General features: G+C 43.3%; 1 protein-coding gene across 1 annotated transcript in view; it reads left to right on the top strand.

The window, feature by feature from the left end:
* Nucleotides 1-22,388, top strand: part of RERE (arginine-glutamic acid dipeptide repeats) — a 169,814-nt gene that overhangs the window by 116,108 nt on the left and 31,318 nt on the right. The gene's annotated exons all lie outside the window — the stretch shown is intronic.

Raw genomic sequence — 22,388 nt, 5'->3', positions numbered from 1 at the left:
GTGCAGTTTTTAGGCTTTTCACGCAGGAAAGGTTATATAAAGCAGCCATCGGCGCTGGACGAAGGCACTCAGGTTGGCTGAAGTGTATTTATGGAGAGCAAATCTAATTTTAAATTCTGACATTATGATGGGATAATACATTTATGTCACCCAGTTGGACTCAAATGGCAGTGGGTAATTAAAGAAAGCCTAAAACAAAACAAAAATCTAATTGAATCTGAAAGGCTGAGGTATGTGGCTGCTCCTGTGACCCGCAGAATTCGGTTGTTGTGTTTAACTCTTCGTGTTCCCGAAGCGTGGACAGCAAGCGTGTGGCTCCAGCTGCTGAATTGATCTGTGGCTTATTACTCTGCTGAACTTCATAGAGCTTACGTAACTGTCATTCTGCTGGAAATCCTGGCAAGTGCTTAGGAGGAAGATGGACAGGGAGGAGTGGTTGACTTCTTCAAAGGAAAGAGGGTTTGGGAAGCCTTGGGAATCTTGTTACTTTTCCATTAGTCCTAATTGCCAAGCTTCTCTAGAAGCTTCGGTTTCTGTTCTGCAGGTGTCATTTAACTGCTGGGAGGGTGGGTTTGGACAGTGTTTTTCGGATGTACTCTCAATCTAGAGGGGAGATAGTGAAAATAGACGATCTTCCAGCAGTTTGTTAGTGATCTGGAAAATACTTGAAGCATAACTGGTTTAGACTTCTCTGTGTGGGGAATTTGGATGTTTAGCAGCGAAGAGCATTACTGTAAAAATACTTTACCTTACTGAAGGGTGTTTGCATTCTCTTGTGAGGTGTTTCTGAGATGATGCTGTGATATCACGATCTTCTGTTGGTAAAGAGTAACACCACTGCAGTCAAATAGGAAGGGGAGGGTGAAGTGATTCCCGAGTGCCTCAGTTGCCCTGTATGAACACTTGGTTCTATAGAGAGAGATGGGAACAGTTAATGACCCATCAAGTGCAGGTAGACTTGGCTGTTAGATGTGGGAACATGAAGGCTGAAGTAGTGTGCTTCTTGTGCAAGATCTCACCAATCCAGCACATAGCTTCAGCAGTCCGTGCCTCTTCTCTTTGGAGTATCTCCTACCAAGGTATGTAGAACAAATGGGGGTTTACTTCAGGATTTAATTTTGTTGATGGTAAAATTACTGAGAGGCGAAAGCACTCTTCTGAAGTTTGAATTACAGCAGCAATGACATACATGTTTAAAGATAAAATATTTCTTTCTGATAGAGAAAAGGAACATGCAGAAGAAAGGAAAAACTGAAGAATGAGAGCTGAGGGCAGGGGTCTGCTTGTACTACTTGACTTCTGCATTCAGATTTTGAGATCAGGCCTAAGGCTTTTTGTAGAAGTTTTGCGAGTTTGGAACTGGTGCGAAACTTAACAGAAGCTACTGGGTTTTTTAGCTATTACACTTTTGTTTCATTAGGTCTGAATTTTTAGTATAAAGAGGACTAAATACTAAGGTTGAACCACGGGGAATCAGTGTGTTGATGGTTTTTAGCTGGTGTTTTTAGCCCCTGGTGGTAACTGATCTACAAACAACCTTTGACCTGCAGCAGATTGTTAATTCTCTGTTTCCTATTTTTGCCCACAAATCTCACTTCTGTTTTTTTTTTTAACCTAATTCCCAATCTTTTTCAGACAAAATTTGCAGCAGCTATGCCCTAGCAAGACACGCAGAATAAAGGCTGCATTAAATATTTGACTATCCAGTTTTGCTTTTCCTCTTTAAAGTGGAATGATGAACAATGTAAATTATAGGGCTGGTAGAATGAATCTGTCTGTATTTTTGCATCACCAAAATAATGTCAGATATTTGCCTGCCATTTTCTCTTGCATTGCGAAGTAACCCTCTAGCAATTGCAGGAATACTGGAGAGAGGAAAAAAAGCCTTTATTTTCCTGTTTAGCAACTATATTATGAGGTGAAACTCTAAAAATGGTTGTATTGGAAGCAAAAGCACTAGGGCAGCTCCCAAGTTCTACAAAAGCTACTTGAAAATCAATCAGGGGCATTCTTAAAGCGACTTGCCCTAAAGGCAAACAGGCTGGAGGTCAACGCATCCTGCACGCTTCTGATTTATTAGAGTTTACCTTACCACTCACTGAAGCCAGTGGGGAGGGGAGCCAGGGGTTTTACCTCTCTGCAAAAACCCACTGCAAGTTAAATCTCCTTATTACCATGCTTCTTGTATAATGCCTTTTCATTTAGAGTTGTGCTGCTTTCACTGGGGAAGAACTCTTCCGAATATCGCTTAAGCCCTGCAGTAGGAACATTACAATAGTGGAAGATAAGTAGTACATTAGAAATACAAAAATACCAGGGAGTCTAGGCCTGTTTAATATAAAACCTACTGCTGTAGAGGCAGTCAGAGTACAGAGGTGAATATGACATTGGATTTCTTTTATGATATTGGAAGGTGTAAAGTGACTGTGGGGAGAGAGAAGAATTAGGCCATACTGTTCCAAGTTTTCACAGGCATGTTAAGGAATGGCCTATTTGAGTTGTGCCTTTGCTTTTTTTTCCTCTCTGCAGTTAATGTACAGTATCTTTTAGGATAGTGTTTATCAGTGTGGTTTTTAACTAGTTTTCAACCTTTTTTTTTTCTTTTAAATGAATAACCAGCAAAAAAAAAAAAATCAACTAAAAATACTTGCCACATATCAAAGCTGAAAGGTCTTCACTTCTCCCAGTTTATTTCAGATTTCCAGTTTGTTTCAAAGTTGGTGTCCACGAGGGGTTCCCAGTGGGCACCAGTATGTATATAGTTGTAGCATACTTTTCAAGCTTTTCTAAGCAAGAAATATGGGAATTGAAATCAGCTTTGACCTCATCATGCCTTCTGACTTGATGTGGCCCTGGGCAGCCTGATCTAGTTGAAGGTATCCCTGCTGCCTGCAGGGGAGTTGGATAGGATGACCTTTGAGGGTCCCTTCCACCCCAATGCAATCTGTGAAATGGATCAAGGAAAACCAGTTAACTTTTAAGGCTGGATCACTAAGTGTTAACCTTGTACTACTCTGGAGATAAAGTACCTCCATGTAGATGAGCATCGGTAAAACTTCTGAGGCTTTCTTGAGCTTCCATTGCACTCTGCCTTAAATACATCTTGCAGCTTTCTCTTTCTCCTCTTCTTCTTCAAGAGCAAGCTTTCATAAATAACTCATTTAAATTCAGGTGTTTTAAGAATACAAGGTACAAGGCTGGCAAAAATATTCCTTTGTCTGATTTGGCTTTAAATGTGATACTTACTCCTCCTGTTTGGGGATAATTTGTTAAAACTTTGTAGGAGATTTTCCAAATATTTCAGATTCTTCTCTGAATTCTTTAGGTGATTACAGTGAGCTACTTGAACTTGAGAGGTTTAGAAGCGCCAGAATGGTGCTAGGCCTGAGATAAATGCACTTCAGTGCCTACAAGGTTGGGGATTGACTTAGTGTATTCTTGTAAATAGCTCAGCTCTGTGTTTGTGACATGTGGAAGGTAAATAGAAGCATAGAATGAACATGAGCTTGAGCAGGGCACTGATGTCCAGTCAGAGCAGGAGGGATGTTGAATCATGGTGTCAGCTTGCTCAGATGTAGAACTGGGACCTGTTCCACTCAGTGTACCCTCGTGGTTCTCAGAAACACTTCTGTAAGTGTCAGTTCAGGTGCAGTTTCAGTTTGCTGAGCTAATTAAGTCTGTGGTTCCAGAAGAAGTAGATTTGTTTTCCTCCATCTGGAGTTCCTGCAGCCTGCTTTATGTCAGATTTGTTGTCTGACCAGTGGAACTCAAACATCTTATGCTGGTTCTTCAGCTGCTAGAAATGGAGGGATGTATGTGGTTGTGACTGTCCCTTTGCCAGCCTTCCATATATGTGATATCCTTCCGTGGCCATGGTATGTGCTGCAGGGTAATTGGGATTTTTGGAAACACTGTCTTGCATGGAATAGAGTCAAGTACTTCTGACCTCTTCTACCTGTTCTTAAAGCAGGGGGTGACACCCATCAATGTTGTGAGGGTCTCAAATGACTCTGACACGCAAGGACAGCTTATGGGACACTGATTGTGACCATGGTCTAATTGTCTGCTTTTCTTTTTTCCTGGCAAGCTGAAGCTCCTTAGTGAGCCTTGTAGAGCTGCTTGATCTGTGAGAAGTTTAAAAAGAGGACAGTGAATCTTTGTGGTCTAATTCTGTGTTGAACCTCCTCCCTATTGAGCACATGGGTGTCTTTGGTGTGTGTGATTTTTGGTTTGGCTGTTTGGCAGAAGAGGACAGTGCAAGGAGAAGGTCTTGCTTCTGGGTGGATGTTCCTGTATTTAGCTTAAAAACACAGTGTAAACACAAGTTGTGAATATCAGCTGCTTTCCTTAGATGAAAATATCTGCAGCCTGCTGTGTTTTATCTGTAGGAAAAAGTCTCTCTTCTGGTAGAAAAACATCTTTTTCTCCAAATGAAATGCTGTTGGGACTTACCTCAGAAACTAAATAAGCTGTGCTCTGTTAATGTTAGGAGACAAAATGAGTGCAGTGTGAGCTTTCACCATAAACTTCTGTTTAATTTTAGATTGAGGTTTAGATAAACAATTTCATTCTTGCCTCATTAATGCTTAATCTTGTGTTACATAATATACAATATTGGCTTCCTGAGCAGCTTTTAAATATAGTGCAACTGTGTAGTGGCTGAAAGGTCGCTGCTTTTACCATATGTGCAGGCTGGCAAGGTGTTTGTCCTCTGAGAGGACAGGCTGCACACTGCTCATGTCAACAAACTGCATTACTAATATTTGTGCAAAATTCTCGGGAGCCTAGGAAAGGCAAAGATTCTCCCTCGACATAATTGTTCAAATAGCAGCTCTCCTTTGATCAAAAGAGGGGGCTAATGAGGTGGATATATTTGGGTCTGTTAGTATAAAGTGATTCGTTAGCCCTGCGTTGGCTTTTTAATGTTTGCATTTAGCAGTGTCAATTCTTTGTGCCGGTAGCAGAGTTTGTGTCTGTGGCATGGCCATTACTCCTTTCCCAAAGGAAATGTATTTTATTTGATGCTGTATTCCCTTAATGATAGGATATTAATAGATTGCATAGACAAGGAGTATTATTTCCTGACTTCTCTTTGCTGCAGGAACGTTCAGAAAGGGCCAAGCTATGTAAGCCTTTTCTGTTTGAAAGCTGAACCTTTTTCCTTAATAACTTGTTCTAGCCTCCATGCAGCCAGAGCTGAAATTTTCCATTAGAGTTTGAAGCGACTGCCAACATAAACAGCCACTGCTTCTTTTCATTTCATCTCTGCTTGCTGCTGCTAGTGCTTCCAGTGCATGGATATTACAGTCAGAGGGTTTTGTTCTTGTTAAAACAGGGGCTATAGGCTTCATATTTTAAAAATGAGAGCCTGGGTCTTTTTTTTTTTTTTTTTTTCTTTAGTCAGAGCAGATCTCCTGCTGGGCTTCAGTCCCTTTTGACAAATGGGCAGAGGCATCAGTTAGTTGCTTTTCCTGTGTAAGTGAAACCATTGGTTCATTTGCATAACAAACTCTGCTGTAGGGAACATGTCGGGTTTTTTTTTCTTATTTCTTTTTTCTTTCTTGCCCTTTTTTTTTTTGAGTGCGGCTAATCTTAGCTGATTGAGGGAGAACACTAAATTAATATGTTTGGCTTTAAGGTGAAGCAGTGCACTGAGGAGGCAAACAGTAATTCTGTTCACGCTTCTCACCAGGAGCAGAATATGTAAGCCAACGAATTTAATGAAATGCTGAGCTCACAGGAGCTGAGCTCAGATGGAGATATTCCTAAATTTAAGTGGCATCGAGCTGAAAGCTGTTGACAAAGACCAGATCATCTGTAAAGGGTGTTCAGTACATGTGGTCGCTGTGATTTGGCTTGTTTTAAAAAGTTTAACTGTTAAACCCATTGCAAATGTCACCATTTTATTAGCTAATAAAAGAGAAGCTTTGGAAAGGTCTTTGAAGAGACATAAAGGTTTAACTCAGGTATTCACTGTGTCATCTTCATCCCTAAAACTGATTTCAGCTCTTGGCAGGAGAGCTGCCAACTGCATGCTACAGTGGAGAAGCCTGGGCCTGAGTTGCAGCTGGTTGGTATACCAGAGGCGTTCCTTTTGTTTTAGGTTCTTGAGTTTTTTCTTTGAACTTCACCCATCCTGAAGGTGTCTGTTGGTTAGCTCTGAAATCCTTGCTCTGAGAACTCCCTTTTTACAGGGCCCAGTGCCACTAGTGTGTAGCCATCTAATTAATGACTATGGTTCCATCTTCCAAGGACCAAAATACCCTCTTGCATGTCTGTGAGTCTTGTCTGCAGTTGAAGCAAGTGAAACCAAAGTAGGAAGTACTTAATGTGCTTTAGTTTTACTTATTTTATGTCTCTTAAGCTTTCTCTTAAGACAACTGATACTTTGCAGTAAGGATGGTGAGATGCTGGAACAGGTTGTCCAGGGAGATTGTGGATGAGGGGGCCCTGGAAGTGTTCAAGGCCAGATTGGATGGGGCTTTGAGCAGCCTGCTCTAGCAGAAGGTGTCAAACCCCAGGGCAGTGGGGTTGGAACTGGATGATCTTCAAGGTCCCTTCCAATCCAAACCATTTTATGAATCTGTGATGAATAAATTCTCAATGGTATTGTTTTACTTTTGTATTCTAAAGGTACAGTGTTGTCAGCTCAAAACCTGGGCTGCTTATTTGAGCTTCATACTGAGAAACCATGGTAGGTGAAGAGCATAAAACCAGAAGGTGTATTCCAGTGCCAACTGCACTCCAGACCTGCATTTAGCCTGGGTAATAAATCAGTTCTGCACTCTGCTGGGGTTTTTTTATTATTATTTTACATTACATGATTGAAACTCATTGTTTATTTTTCTCTGATGGTTTAGAAGTAGGTGGGGGGAAAATATTGTTGTAAGCCATTAGGCAATTGCATTGAGTTCTGTCAGAGAGCCAAAAAGGACAACTTCTGCTTTGTGGTGGAAGGTATGTGGCTGAGGAGCTGAGCCAAGACTGCTTGGGAAATTGATAGAGTATTGTCTGAGTCTTCCTCAACAACTGAGAGTACACAATGCTGCTGTGAGTCCTCATAGTGCTGTTGCACTGCACTTTCCCTACCTTCTGTTTATAATTCACCTTCATAAGGTATTTTGTTTTGTTTGTTTTCCTATTGTGAATTCTGTTTTTTCCATCTCTGCTGAAGGGTATGTGTGTCCCTGGTTAAAACATTTGTTGTTCATCAACAGCTGCATTCCTTTTTCATTCTGTATTTTTCTTTCTCTGTGAGATAAGAGATTGGCCTTTTTCTTCTGTAGCAAGTGTCAGATTGTGTCAGATACTCAGACATCAATCCTAGGGTCATGTGAATCTCAGGTGAATAAAATAGATACCTATCAGAGAATGTGTAGTTTATTTTCACAGTTGAGTGGCATATCCTCAGCAAGATTCTTTTCCAGGGATGTCATGCACCAAACCCTGCAGGTTGGTTGTTTCCCATCCAGTTAACGACTGAAGATAGGCTTTAGCTGGTTGGCAGCTCACAAGCTTGAGGAGGGCAGATTGACATTGGATATTAGGGAGAAATTCTTTACAGTGAGGGTGGGGAGACACTGGAACAGATTGCCTAGGGAGGTTGTGGATGCCAACAGCTTTGACTTGTTAAGAGAGCCACATTACAGAAGAGCCAGGCCGATCTGGAATGCAGAGCAGTTTTCAGTTCCTTAACACACTCTTTAAATTGTTGTCCAGATTGGGTGGGGTTCAGCAGATGAAGCCATTTGAGGGGAAGAAATTTCTGCACCAGGAGGAAGAAAAAAAACAAACAAAGAACCAACAGAAATCCTGTGTTGGCAGAGAGCAAACTGCACCTTTAATGTGCCTTGCCTGCCACCCTGAGCATGAAATGAACTTTCTTCTTACACAACACATCATTGGCCTTAACCATTGCTTCCTGCCCCAGATGGCACTGTAGGAATGGCATCTACAGTGTTCCTTTGGCATGGAATCAGCCCCCAAATACATTAGTCAGTCCTAAGTACCCTGTACTGTGCTGCCCTAACTGTACTGTGAGAACAAGACAATAACAACTTCAGGAGACAGATGCACTTACTTTGTCATTTTTGTTCCAGAAAGAAGCAGTACTTGATTACTGGGAGTTTTTGTTTGTTGCTTTGTTCTTGCCAAAGAAAACTCCCAGGAATTACACAGATTATGGAATGAACTGAAAACAGAAAGTTAAGAATTAGTGGCTTTTGTTTAAGTGCTGGGCCATAGGGGAAACTAAGGCAAGCTCTAAAAGCTTTGTACTTGAAGAAGCATCAAGCATCACAAGCTGAAATCTGCTAGGTCTGATTTTGTTTGGTTTCCCCTTTCTATTTTGTGTCTGAAAGAAAAATGCTTAGGAGCATGATGGAATTCAAATTCTCAGGACATAAAAATGCTAATGATCATGTAGAGGTGATGGTGGTGTTCTTTTGGATAAAGAACTGCTGCTTTTATCCCAGCAGCATGTGAGGGAAGAGGCCTGTTCTGCAAGTGGGTAGGAGGAAGGTAGAACGATTTTCAGACAAAAAGATAATGAACCTGTGAGCTGTGTGAAGTGCTTACGCTTTGAGTTTCCCTTTCCTGCTATCTTGCAAGACAGGGATCCACCATTTGTGCTGTTAGTGCATTTTGCTTGGAATAAAAGGACCTCCTTCTGCTGACTCTGGCCCCACTATTGCCCCAGGCAGAACCACGTTTGTGCTGCAGCATCTGCTTCACTTCTTAATTTTAGCCCAGTTAGGAAGGCACAGGTTAGTGTGACTGAGAAACCAAAGCAGGTGCCACAGAAAACCTTTAGGTTTTTACATCCCTTATTTATAAATCTTAGGCTATTGATGAATTTGTTTCCTTCTGATTGAACTCTCTCAATCTTTCAATTCCACTTCTGTTTCATAGAATGGTTTGGGTTGGATGGGACCTTGAAGATCATCTAGTTCCAACTTCATGTGAAACCTTCTTTTTTGGAGAGCTGTAAATGAAAGAGCATTTCCTGAAGAGCTTGGAGTCTTTAAGAAATAGCCAAAGTGTTAGGAGATACTGACAGTACTGATGGTTGGGAAATCTGACTGGCTCTGGTCAGCTGGTATGTAGAAAACTGGCAGGGAGAAGTGTTCCTTTTTATGCTACCAAACTCCTGTATAGCAGTAAGAAAGGTGCTGGTAAATATTTCAATTGCCATAGTGAAATAGGTTGTTCTTGTGGGGTGGAACAGTTGAGCTGATTCCTCCCCTTCCCTTCCCCCAATGCTTTCTGTGCTCCCTTTTCCCTTCCTCCCAATGCCCCTGACACAAACTGAATTATTTTGTACCATGCCTCTAGACTTTAACCTTTAGAGAAAGGGAGACTGCATTCCAGGTTATAAAACAGCTCTTTCCTCATGCAATTTGAGAAGTCCTCCCTGTTGTTTAATTCTGAGCCTGCTTTGTGCCTGGTGCCTCATGTTGTGTGAAGCACTAGGACATCCCACAGGAACTCTTGATTTATTTTGCTAACTCTGCCCTTCTCTGTGGTTCAGAAACCTCTAATGATCTGTGAAGCTCCAAGATTTTTGAGTTGAACAGTAGTAGTTTTAAGAACCTCCTCTACTAACATGAAAGCCTCTTAACGCTTTCCACATGCTGGGTTTTTTGTCTCCTGAAAAGCTGACCTCCTGCAAATACAGTTTGTAAAGCTGGGGGTCCTGGGCCAGTGCTTCTTAATGCTGTTGTGAAATGGGGGGGGGAGAGGAGAATTAAAACAAAAAAAAAAAAAAAGTCATGAAAACTCTGGGCTCTTGGCCAGCCTGGAAGATGTGATACAGTGAACATGTTGCTGTTGCCCTTTGTTACTTCTCAGCTTTGATTAGCTTGCTTTCCAGTAAGCCTCATTATGTTTTTTTTTCCTTCTCTTTTAGTTTTGTTTGTTTTGTTTTTGATGGCTAAGGATTTGCCACAGCTCAAGTCTTTCATTACCTGAATTGCAGTGAGAGGGAACTAGAGAAATAAATAGTGCCACCTCCCCAACAAATCAGCCAACCAACCAAAACAAGCCATAAAACCTCCCCCAAATTGAACCTCTTTAAACTAGACACACAAACTCTTTTCTCTCTCCTTTCCGTATTCTTGCAGCCTTACACTATCACTTTTCCATCTGTTACTTTCTCTCGTCTGAAGTTTCCTTTAGACTTTGAGTACTAAGAGTGAATTTAGGCAACTGTGCAGTGCTGACTGCATTACCTGGATTTCTCTTTTCTATTTGTAGCAGCACAAGGTAAGGGAAAGAGTGTCAAGATAGAGGTGCCAGTCTCTTTCTGGTGGTGTCCAGTAATAGGACAAGGAACAGCTGGGTATAAACTGGAACCCAGGAAGTTCTGCCTCAGCGTGAGGAAAAACTTCTTTACTACGAGGATGCTGGAGCCCTGGGGCAGGCTGCCCAAAGAGGTTGTGGAGACTCCTCTGGAGACTTTCCAAACCCACTTGGATGTGTTCCTGTTTGGCCTGCCCTAGGTCATTCTGCTTTGGTAGGGGTATTGGTGTAGATAATCTCTAGAGGTCCCTTTCAACCCCTAACATTCTGTGATTCTATGATTCTAAGAGGGATTTTGCCTTTCCAAATGCTTGTTTATTTCTAAGGACCCCGAAGACATGTTTGTTGGCTGTGTAGGAGAGGTTGTGCCATGCTGGCCTCATGACCTCATCAGAGATGTATGCTTGGTGGTCTGTGTGCTAAGGGTTTGGGGGGTTTTGCCCAGGCAATGATCTTCACCTTGGCTTGTTGTGTTTCACTAGTGCTTGGCTGACTTCTCTGCAATGTCAGTGTCACACAGACTACACTCTCTGTGGAGGTTTCCCTTCATGAAATTAGAGTAGTCCAGTTGCAGTTTCTAATGGCTTAGCAACTGGCAGAACATCAGAAGTAAGTGGAGTTCAATTTGGACCCTGGCTTTGTTCTGCAGATGTGGCTAAAAATCTGTTCCATAAACCTTGCACACTCTGGGTGCTTAAAGAGCACCTAGCAAAATGCATTTATCTGAATTCCCACTGCTCAATCAGATCCAGTGTGTAGAATAACTATGGGAAGTATCCCTGGGCTTTCACCTTGTTATGATGAAGTGACATGGACAAAGTCCTTCCACCTTCAGCACTGTGTGGAAGATGTATTGATTTAGCTATCCCAGCTCATGTTCTTACTCTGTGGCATTCAATGTGATGGATTTGGGATTTTTTTATTTTTATTGTTGCCTGCCTTTAGAAGAACATTCTTTTGTTGTGAGCAAAACACTTCTGAAAAGAATTTGTCTGCTCACTGGGGGTATAAAGCTCTCCTCCCTATCTTTCCCTTATTTATATTCTTTTAAGGTGAGTAATGGTTTTGTTTCAGAGAAACACAAATTGCTTAAACTTGTAAGCCTTTCAAAAACGATTCAGATGATTTTCAGCTACAGGATGAAAAGGACAAAGATAAAGTCGTGTTGGAATTGAATAACCAGAGAGTTTTAACCCATAGCTGTCCAAGATGTCCGTGGAAATCAAAATAAGTGTGGCTGGCAGGTTGAGGGAAGTGATTCTGCCACTCTGCTCTGCTCTGGTGAGACCTCACCTGCAGTACAAGTCCCAGCACAAGAGAGACATGGACCTGCTGGACTGGGTCCAGAGGAGGCCACAAAGGTGATCAGAGGGCTGGGGCACCTCTGCTAGAAAGACAGGCTGAAAGAATTGGAGCTGTTCAGCCTGGAGAAGAGAAGGCTCCAGAGAGACCTTAGAGCTGCCCTTCAGTATCTGAAGGGGACCTACAGGATGGCTGGAGAGGGACTGTTTATAAGGGCTTGGAGTGATAGGTCAAGGGGCAGTGATTTGAAACTGGAGGAGGAGAGATTTAGGTTGAACATCAGGAGGAAGTTCTGCATAATGAGGGTGGGGAAGTACTGGAACAGGTTGCCCAAGGATGTGGTTGAGGCTTCATCCCTGGAGACATTCAAGATCAGCCTTGATGTGGCCCTGGGCAGCCTGCTCTAGTTGGAGGTGTCCCTGCTGAGTGGGGGGGGGGTTGGACAAGATGAGTTTTGAGGGTCCCTTGCAACCCACTACAATCTGTGCAGTGATTCATCTGCTTCTAGAAATACTCATTGACTAGGTGTCTGTCTACTGTAGAGAGAGAAGCAGAGGTTGTAAGCTGCTCTTTGTGGTTGTTACGAATGACCCCGCTTGCCCCACTCATCTCCTGAATATTTGTCCATGGAGAATATTAATATCACTGAAGTACTAATAGTGCTGGAGACAATTCAGTGGGACTGGTGTTTGAGTGAAAACTGCCCAGCCATTTCCCCATCTCATCTGATCACTTTTTACAGTCCTCATCCCATGTGTATTCAGTCTTGAGTCATGACTCCAAAAAGCCATGCTGGCATTTAGAAATTGGGATCATGGAAGTGTTCATTGCTCCAGCCATGAAACAGCATGTACCAACTGGGTGTGAGTCACCACTGAGGAGCTGGCTTTATGGATTTGTTTGCACCAAACCAGTGTTAAGGGCTTCTTTTGTTTGTTTGTTTGTTTTAATGAGGATTTTCTGGATTTTCTGAATTACTGAAGTTTGGGGTTGACCTTTTCAAGTGAACTTATGTAGAAAAGAGATGAGAAGTTTTTACAAGGGGGTTTCACGTTCTGTTTCATTGCTTTGGTTGGCATCTCAGAGCTGAAAATGTGGATGGAATCCTGCAGGCTGTAGATAAAAAGCCTTTGGTGTACTGTTCGGTTGTGGGTTGTTGTTCCATAAAGGTCATGTCAAAATGAGGGAAAAAACCAAACCAAAATGCCAATCCCCCCTGACTAGCAGAGACTTCTTATCTTAGGAATAAGAAGGTCTCTGCCCTACTGATTTTTGGGATATTCCTTGTCCCTTCTCTCTCCAGGAATATCTCTTTGTACTTCAGTGCCTGTCGTGTGACTTGCTTCCCAAATACTCTGACAATTAGCCTTCAGCTTTTGTAGCTTCATTGCAGCTGTAACACTCTGCTGGCCATGGGAAGGCTGATGAGCAGAGGTAGTTTGTTTAATTGGGTTCCTGTCTGTAGTTAAAGTCTTTGCACACTGTGCAGTGCAGGGACAAAACACAGCTCACAGACACCCAGTTGGCTCTGGCACCCACAGATCCAGTTGGCTCTACCTGACCATTCCTGAAGGGCTGTCAGCAGGTGGGAGGACAGAGCTGGGAAGGAGATGGTCTGTTGAGTCCCAGTTTGCTAAGATCATCCATCTGCTTTTACTCCTTTTCTCCCCCACTTCCCAAAGTCACCTTCATCTGCAGTATGTAGTGGGGATTTCCATTTTATTTCCTTAGAAGTGTTTTTGAGAGGGCAGCAGGAAAGCAAGTGAGATGCTGCCAAAGCTTTGTTGCCTCTGTATAATTTTGCTTTGTCTCTGTAATAATTAATGTTGACATTGTTGCTTAAAGGCTGCTGGGTTCCTGGCAGCTCTGCTTTCCTGCTCCCCAGGGCATCTGCTGGCCATGGGATGCATGGCCTCCAAGATGCAAGTGCTGAAAAAAAAGAAGTTGCAAGGACCTGCATCTTTGAGCAGCTACAATGGGTGCCTGTTAATTCAGTCCTGTAGTAGGTTAAAAGCCCTTTTGTTAGGAGGCTTCCTCTGTTAGCTTTGAAGCATTCTGGAGGAATTCTCTGAAGCCTTCTGGCTCTACACCTGCTCTCTGGGTCCTCCTGGGTGGCTGAGGTCATATTGCAATTTTTTTTTTTTAAGCCTAGTGAGTAACCAAACCACAGTGAAAAAACAGCTAGTGAGCCACAGAAAAAGCTTTGTTGGGGCATTTGACAATGAGAATGGTTTCAATTATGAGACCACTTTGCAGGAACATGTGTTTGATGGATTAGGGAAACATGAGTAATAGAAAACCTGTCTTACTGCTTTGTCTCTTGTGTCTTTTCTGAAGGGAGGAAGGAGCAGGTGATGTTTGGGTTAGCAACAGCTTTCTTTGGAGGAAGGAAATGCAAGTTCAGAGGGCCTGCATGGTTTTGAATACAAACAAATAACCAAAGTTAATCCACACAACCACTGTAAGAACTTGCTGTTGAAATTCACACTTGTGATATTCACATACATATTTTCCCCCTCTTTTAATACACCTTTGAAGATTGAAATTTTCAAGGATGCTGTGGGAATTTGTGCCTACGTGAGCTCTCACACTATGGGATGTTACCCTGCTCAAGGTCTGCTGTGACTGACTGTAAGGAGAAATAATTTGTGTTAGTTGTGGCTTTGTGGCTTTTGTCACTGGGGTTTTTTTTTTTGGTTTAGTTGCCAGAGCACTGAATGTAGAACAGGAACTCTCCTAACGTAGCAACCAAAAAAAGGGACTGGAGCACTGCCCTATGAGGAGAGGCTGAGAGAGCTGGGGCTTTTTAGACTGGAGAGGACTGAGAGGGGATTTATAAATATCTGAGGGCTGGGGGTGGGGGGGTCAAGAGGGAGGGGACAGGCTCTGCTCAGTTGCACCCTATGATAGGACAAGGGATAATGGATACAGCACAGGAGGTTCCACCTCAATATGAGGAGGAACTTCTTCACTGGGAGGGTCACAGAGCACTGGAACAGGCTGCCCAGAGAGGTTGTGGAGACTCCTTCTCTGGAGACTTTCAAGACCCATCTGGATCTATGCAACCTGCACTAGATTCTATGGTCCTGCTCTCACAGGGGTGTTGGACTTGATGATCTCCAGAGGTCCCTTCCAGCCCCTAACATCCTGTTTACCTGTGTGACACAGGAAAGCAGCTGTATCTTATAATGCTTCCATCTTGTCCCACATATTTAACCTATTTTAAACAGATGTTCTCAGAAACCTGCATGTCAGTACAGAAAAGAGATGTTCTTCAGAGCTCTGTGCCCCTGGCTAAGGCCAAAAGGAGCTTGGTATTTTCCTACACTGTTGAACATGGTTCTTTCAGTCTGTTAAACAACTCTTCTTTCACAGTGCATTAAAATATACACACATCCATAACTGCAGCACCTGGAGAATATCCTCATTCAGGAAGCAACCTGCTTTGTTATCCTTTCCACAGTTCAAGTCTTGTTAGCTGGATTGTTCCTCTTGGGTAAGAAGCACAAGACCATTCAGGAGGAAGGCAGTAAGTTTGATGGTTTGACTGTAGAGCTTTTCCATGCCATGCAGGTGACACAGTATGCTCAGCTGACCTGTTACTTCCTCTGCTACAGCTCATAGTTAATTATTTTTTTCCAGTTGACTGTTTTTTGACCCCTGCCTGTGTGGAGAATTATGATAGATTTGGAAAGCCACAGAGAGATTTTTAATTTTTAATCTTATCTGGACTTGTTGAACTTTCTATTTGAATTTATTGCAAGGAGCACAGCACATGTGGCAGAAAGAATGACTAACAGACTTGTTACTGATCAACATAACCCCAAAAACCTTGCAGTTAATTTGTTTTTTTTGGGTTTTTTTTTATGTGATGTAGTCTCACTCACAGCTTCTCCACAGGGGAAAATTGCCTGCCCTGTCTGTACAGAAGTAGTGTAATCCTACTGGGAAAAGTTAACCCATTGCCAGGGTACATAGAATGGGTTGGGTTGGGTTAAAAAGGACCTCCAAAAGCATCCAGTCCAACCCCCCTGCAGTGAGCAGCAGCATCCTCCACTAGGTCAGGCTGCTCAGAGTCTTGTTCAGCCTGACCTTTGATATCTCCAGGGATGGAGCCTGAACCACCTCCCTGGGCAATCTGTTGCAGTGTTCTACCACCCTCGTGATGCAGAACTTGTTGCTATCTAAATCTGCTCTTTAATTTCAAACCACTGGCCCTTGTCCTGACACTGCAGGCCTTTGGGAACAGTCCCTCAGTAGCCTTCTTGTAGCCCCCTTCAGATGCTGGAAGATCTTAGATCTGCCTGGAGCATTCTCTTTTCCAGGCTGAACACCCCCAGCTCCTTCAGCCTGTGCTCATAGCAGAGGTGCTCCAGCTCCCTGATCATCTTTGTGGCCCTCCTCTGGACCTACTCCATCAGGTCCAAGACCTTCCTGTATTGAGGGCTCCAGAGCTGGACACAGTACTCCAGATGAGGTCTCACCAGGGCAGAGTCAATTGGCAGAATCACCTCTCTTGACCTGCTGGCTGTGCTCATTCTGATGCAGCCCAGAGTGTGACAGGACTACACTTTGCTGTGATCCCTTCAGTTGCTGCTATGCTCCTGGCAGTCTTGGGTTCACTTTCCTTGTGACAGAAGCTATGAATGTTAATTGGCAGGAACAAGGAGAACGCAGCATTGCTTTTTAAAAACAAAACAACCAAACCAAACTACAACACTCAAAACACGCACACACACACAAACCCCTACATCATGCCTAAATCTAATAAAACTACAGGCTGGGTATTGAGACAGTTTCCAAACACAAAGGGTGGAAGAGCCTTGTGACAGGATGAGTGTTCCTGAAGGTCACTTTTCAAAGGTGCAGTTAACGTCAGCCTTTTGGAGATTATCCACTAATGCACCGGGCAGCCTGCTGCCTTTCATCTTGGAAGGAGCTGCATTTCATGTCGAAAGGATGGAGCCAATTATTTCAGGGTTACATGGCAGTTGGTTTTGGTTTTTATGATCAGGGGCCTGAAACACCTCTGCCACGAGGACAGGCTGAGGGAGCTGGGGGTGTTCAGCCTGGAGAAGAGAAGGCTCCAGGCAGACGTAATAGGAGCCTGCTAGGACCTGAAGGGGACTACAAGCAGGCTGCAGGGGGACTGTTTGCCAAGGCCTGCAGGGGTAGGACAAGGGACAATGGTTTGAAATTAGAGAAGAGCAGATTTAGATTGGATGTTAGGAAGAAGTTCTGCACCATGAGGGTGGTGGAACACTGCACAGGTTGCCCAGGGAGGTGGTTGAGGTCCCATCCCTGGAGATATTCAAGGTCAGGCTGGACAAAGGCTCTGGGCAACTTGCTCTAGTGGAAGATATCCCTGCTGAGTGCAGGGGAGTTGGACTGGATGTTCTTTGGAGGTCCCTTCTAACCCAAAACATTCTATGATTGTATGATTCTATGTTCCATGAGAGTTTCTCCCATTCTTTTAAGCAATTTTACCTTGTTTCAGTTACTCCTGGTGTTGCTGTTGAAGATGAAAATGTCTTTAAGAAAAAGTGCTGCCTGGTGAAACAAGCAGCACTGCAAAGCTTGGCATTCTTGTTTTTATGGTAATGGGAGGGAGGGAGAGGATTGATTAATGACATGTAGCAACATACACTGGCAAACTGTGATAGCATCTTGGAAACTTCCTTTGAACAGAGAGCACAGTGGTAATGTGTTTTAACCAGCAGTACCCAACCACAGGAGAAATGTTTAGCATAAAGATTTGTTCTCCTTTTGTGAAGTGATTCTGTATTTAACAAACAAGTGATATCTGCCAAGCTATCTCTACTTGATGTGGAAAAATTACTGTCTCTCTTTCTCTTTTCACATGTTGATGTTGCTTTTTTTATTGTACATTGTGCTTCAGAATTCACCAAGCCTTGGATAATTGTTTACTTTCATACTATGCCACTTGGAAATGGTTTTATAGCTCCTCATGAAGTATCCAGAATCCAGAAGGACTGTTAATGTTACAGCATATTCATAACAGCAGCATTATTCTGTGTCACTTGGGTTAGTCAGGAAGCTGCTTTGCAAATGGTTGGAACTTGGAACAGCAAACATCCCTTCAGGGTTGATAATTTTTCCAGACAAGATGACTGAGGTGATAGAAACACTTTCACCATCGCCTTGCTGCAGAATGCCTGCTGCTGGATTAAATCTGAATGCTGCCTCTTCATCCTTTTTCAGTGGGCTTTGGTAGAAATATTTTGTTTCAGGTGGCAATTAAAGCTACTAAAAAAGAGAAAGACTGGAAGGTGGTATTGGGCAAAGAGATCCATCAGTGGCTGGGCCTGTGTGTGCCATTGCAGGCAGTGGTGTTGACCCAGAGATGGGTAGGTTCAGGGCTTGTCTTTCTGCAGAGGAAAGGATGGCCAAGGAGAGGGGGGAGGTAAGGGAACTGGGAGGAACAGTAGTTCTTAACATGGCCTACTTTTGATGTTTAACTTAATAAGGAGCTTTGGACAGTCAATTAACAGGATTAGTGAGTTATTTGTCTGTTTGAATGTGGATATTTGCATGCTTGCTTTTCTGAAGGGTGTGCAATTGGCAGAGGGTTTTTCTTTGCTGATCCTCCCTCATCTCCTTTTTAATACTTAACTATTTTCTCTAGTTTCAACTTCAGATCACAGTTTCTCCATTTCACAGAGGTCTGGAGTTTTGCAGGGTTGCACTTCTCATTGTCACTCTGAAGAGAAGCAGCTCACAGTGATTGGGGTTTACACAAAGTCCAGATGAGTTACTCTCAGTTTTTCTTTGTGTCCTACACACAGAAGGCTAGGAGTGGATTTAGACTCCTTGACTCCTTAAAATATTCTGATCTCCCAAGATGCATATTTGCTGCTTGGGCTGCTGCCAGCTCTTCAGCATTTGGGTCACTAATGCTTCAGACTGAATTTTGAAGCAGTGAGTTGGAAGTGAAGAATTGCATATCTCACCTACTCAAAGTCCCTTTCCTGCTTTGGAGATGTGAATGTGGAGTGGGTTGCCTGCTGCTCACAGCTTGGTGTTCTTACATGCCTGAGCTGAATGTCAGGTGTTTGTTGGGCCTCTTGTGTGTGTGTTTGGGTATGAAAGATTCATGAAGCATTTTGAAGAGATGGTTGTGCTGGTGTGAAAAGCATCACTATAGAAAAATCAGAGGATTTTTCTATAGTGGTTTAGGGTGATGTTTTTTTTTTTTTTTTAGGGCATCATTTAACAGATTCACAGATTGTATCACATTGGAAGGGACCCTCAAAGGTTATCTTGTCCAATGCCCCTGCAGGCAGCAGGGACACCTCCAACTGGGGCAGGCTGCCCAGGGTTATATCCACTCTGATCTCGAATGTCTTCAGGCTTGGGGCCTCAACCACATCCCAGAGCTACCTGTTCCAGTATTTCACCATTCTCGTGGTGCAGAACTTCCAGCCTAAATCTCCCCTGCTCCAGTTTCAAACCACTGCCCCTCATCCTATCATTCCAAGCCCTAAGACAGTCCCTCCCCAGCCTTCCTATAGGTCCCCTTCAGATACTGAAATGCTGCTCTAAGGTCTCCGTGGGGCCTCCTCTTCTGCAGGCTGAACAGACCAAATCCTTTCATCCTGTCTTCATGGGAGAGGTGCTCCAGCCCTCTGAGGGCTGTATTTTCCCTCTTGTTTTTACTATTGGTACCATACACATGAAAACATCTGGATTTGTCCTAATTAGTTGCTTTTGATTTATTCCCACCTGGATTTTTGCCCTGCTAGCTTAGGAGCAGCTAATTACAACAGCGTTACAGACCTGGGGAATCCTGGTTGTCATCACTTAAAGGAACAGGCTCGATCCCAGCCTGACTTCACAAGTGTGAGGCCTAAGCAATAGAAGCACACAAAGAAATGGATAAGTTACTCAAGTAACCCAAAAAACAATACCTGCAAGGATGGATCAACACTAAATGACATCTTGGCAGTGTTACTGTGATTAGTTTAATGGGGGGAAAATAGGAGAGCTAAAATTACTTCTAAAAATGATACATGAGACAAAACATGACCTGTGCTTATATTGTGTGTGGCTAGATTCAGCACAGTTAACTGGTTTTTAGCCAAGAAAATAGTGTCTGTGGTCTGTCTGTCATATGTCACAGGGTTTCTTCACCAGAGTTGTGTAATATCTCAACTCTTGTTATTGCAAGGTGTCTGCCTTCGTTGTGTCAGCTGGTTGGGTGACTGAAGGTATTTGTAATCAGGAAGGAGCTTGCATCTTGAGGCCATGGCTCCTCTTCATTTCTTTGTATTTTCCTAAGCCAGCAAGATGCAGGGTTTGTGGTGGGTAGAATAGGGTGCTTCCAACTCAGGAACTGGGCAAACAGGGAAGGATTTAGCAGGACAGAAAGGCTGTTGTGAGGTAATGACATTGCTGTTGGAATAACTTGAAGTGAGGAATTGTTTAAAGCAGCAGATGCCTTTAAGAGCTGAGACGGCTGACACTGCTGTGTTTTGCTCCTAACTGATGGAGAACTGCACATAAAGCTGAGAGCATTCTTAGGATATTGAATATTTCATATGGAAAACACAAGGATTCTGCATTTAGAGAGGCTGCAAAGATAGGATGAGACATGGGAAGAGGTTGTCCAGAGAAGCTGTGAATCCATCATTGGAAGCATTCAGAGTCAGGTGGAACAGGGCTTTGAGCAGCCTGATCTAGTGAAAGTCATCCCTGCCAGTGCTAAGGGGCAGAAGTCACTTTATCCCAGATGCCTTTGCTCCTTTTGGATGCCAGAAAAATTTGCCTGCATCAATCAGAGGGTTTCTCTTTTCCTGAAAAATGCTGCCTGTCTCCTTTCTCCAGATGCCAAACCATTACTGCTGCTGTGATCTTCTCTTGTTGAGGAGCTGACAGGAGCAGCATATTACAACCTGGTTCTTAAATGGGCAGGATACATCCTCTTATCTCCAATCACTCATTACCTAGACCTTACCAGGAAGAATTGAAGGGTTCTTTCATGTCTCATGTGCTCAGCCACAGCCCCTTTCAGGTATTTCTACATTTTCTTATTCTAGAGGGATTGAAAGGAGAAGAGAAAACTCAGATAACAAAGCAGGATGATTTGACAGACTGTGAAGTTAGTCTTGTAAAGAGAAAATTGACTTCATCTCCTTGTTCTTTTGTGTGTGGACCTTCTCTGCTGAATTGATTAGGCTCTCCAAGTTCTGTGAAATGGGATAATAGATTCATAGAATGCTTTGGATTGGAAGGGACCTTGAAAATCATCTAGTTCCCCCCTTGCCATGGGCAAAGACATCTTCCTCTAAACCAGGTTGTGCAAGGCCTCATCCAGCCTGGCCATGAACACTTCCAGTGAGGAGGCATCCACAGCATCCCTGAGCAACCTGTTCCAGTGTTTCATCACCCTCTTCTTCCTAATCTCCAGCGTAAAGCTCACCTCCTCCAGCTTCAATCCATTCCCTATCACTACAAGCCCTTTTCTTAGCCTTTTCTTGTAAGGATGCAGTGAAAATAAAACTAAGGTTTAGAGAGCTGACTGCAAGGCTTCGTTGTGAGAGAGGCTTAATCAGGACTGTACTTAGGCAGGCAAAGGAGGAGGAGAGGAGCTGGAAGATTCCCAGAATTTGTCATATGATGTCAACATGGCCTTTGTAAGCTGGCCCTTTCACTGCAAGTTTGGTGTGCTGGGGCACTACACAGAGAAACCCTTCACAAAAGTTCCATGGAGTCAGTGTCTGCAGGAAACATTAACTTGTGCCCTGCGTGTGGTTGTTTGCTGAACTTGGCCCTGAGCCCAAGCCCTGTGTTCAGCGCTGATCTTGTTTCACAAATGGAAATCTTCCACAGTGAGAAGGAAAAATGAGAATGTGTCCCCACCAAATAGACTCTTGGCATTCCAGCTTTCAAACTTCGCCTGAGCATCCATCAGGAGCTTTTTCTCAGCGCTGAGCTGTGTCATTTGGTCTCTGCATCTTTCTCAAGAACTAATTTATTTATAGTGCAATATTTTGCTGTAGTAAACCGAATCCAAACTGTGATGTAACTTAATAATAGATGAAAGCTGATGTTGTTTTCTCTAGAGACACAGGTTGGTTTGTGGGGGTAGAAATCTGTTCTTGGATTCATTCAGGGGAGGGAATTCTTTAACTCAGCGTGTTCTCACTTCTAGTTAATGGAGGTTCACTTCCTTTTACTTCACTCTGATTTACAGTCAGGTAATACTACTGATTTTAGAGATAATCACTTAAAATGGTTACACACAAAGTTAAGGCTAGAAGTCCTAGCTGGCCTTGTAACCTCAGTCTGTGTGCTTCAAGGTAAAAACAGGTTTCACAGTTACAGTTCTGCTTCTTGCTGCCACCTTGATTATTCATAGATTCATAGAATGGTTTGGGTTGGAAGGGACGTTGAAGATCATCCAGTTCCAAGCCCCTGCCATGGGCAGGGACACCTCCCACCAGCCCAGGTTGCTCAAGGCCTCATCCAGCCTGGCCTTGAACACCTCCAGGGAGGAGGCATCTACAACCTCCCCGGACAACCTGTTCAGTGTTTCCCCACCCTCACTGTAAAGAATTTCTTCCTAATCTCCAGGGGTGTTGGATTTAGATGATCTTTAAGGTCCCTTCCAACTCAAACCACTGTATGATGAACAAGTATTGGTAGAATCCCTTTTCTGTAGTTGTTTTGAAGTTCCCAGTTGTAAGAGGTTCTCTTTCTGACACCTTGGATGATGTGTCGGTTACAAGCCACTAATTAAAGTGATCCCTGACACTGCCTCATGGTAG

Source organism: Indicator indicator, chromosome 32, assembly GCF_027791375.1.
Source record: "Indicator indicator isolate 239-I01 chromosome 32, UM_Iind_1.1, whole genome shotgun sequence".
NCBI lineage: Eukaryota > Metazoa > Chordata > Aves > Piciformes > Indicatoridae > Indicator > Indicator indicator.
The sequence above is the reverse complement of the archived record's forward strand: the minus strand, read 5'-3'. Positions and strand labels throughout refer to the sequence as shown.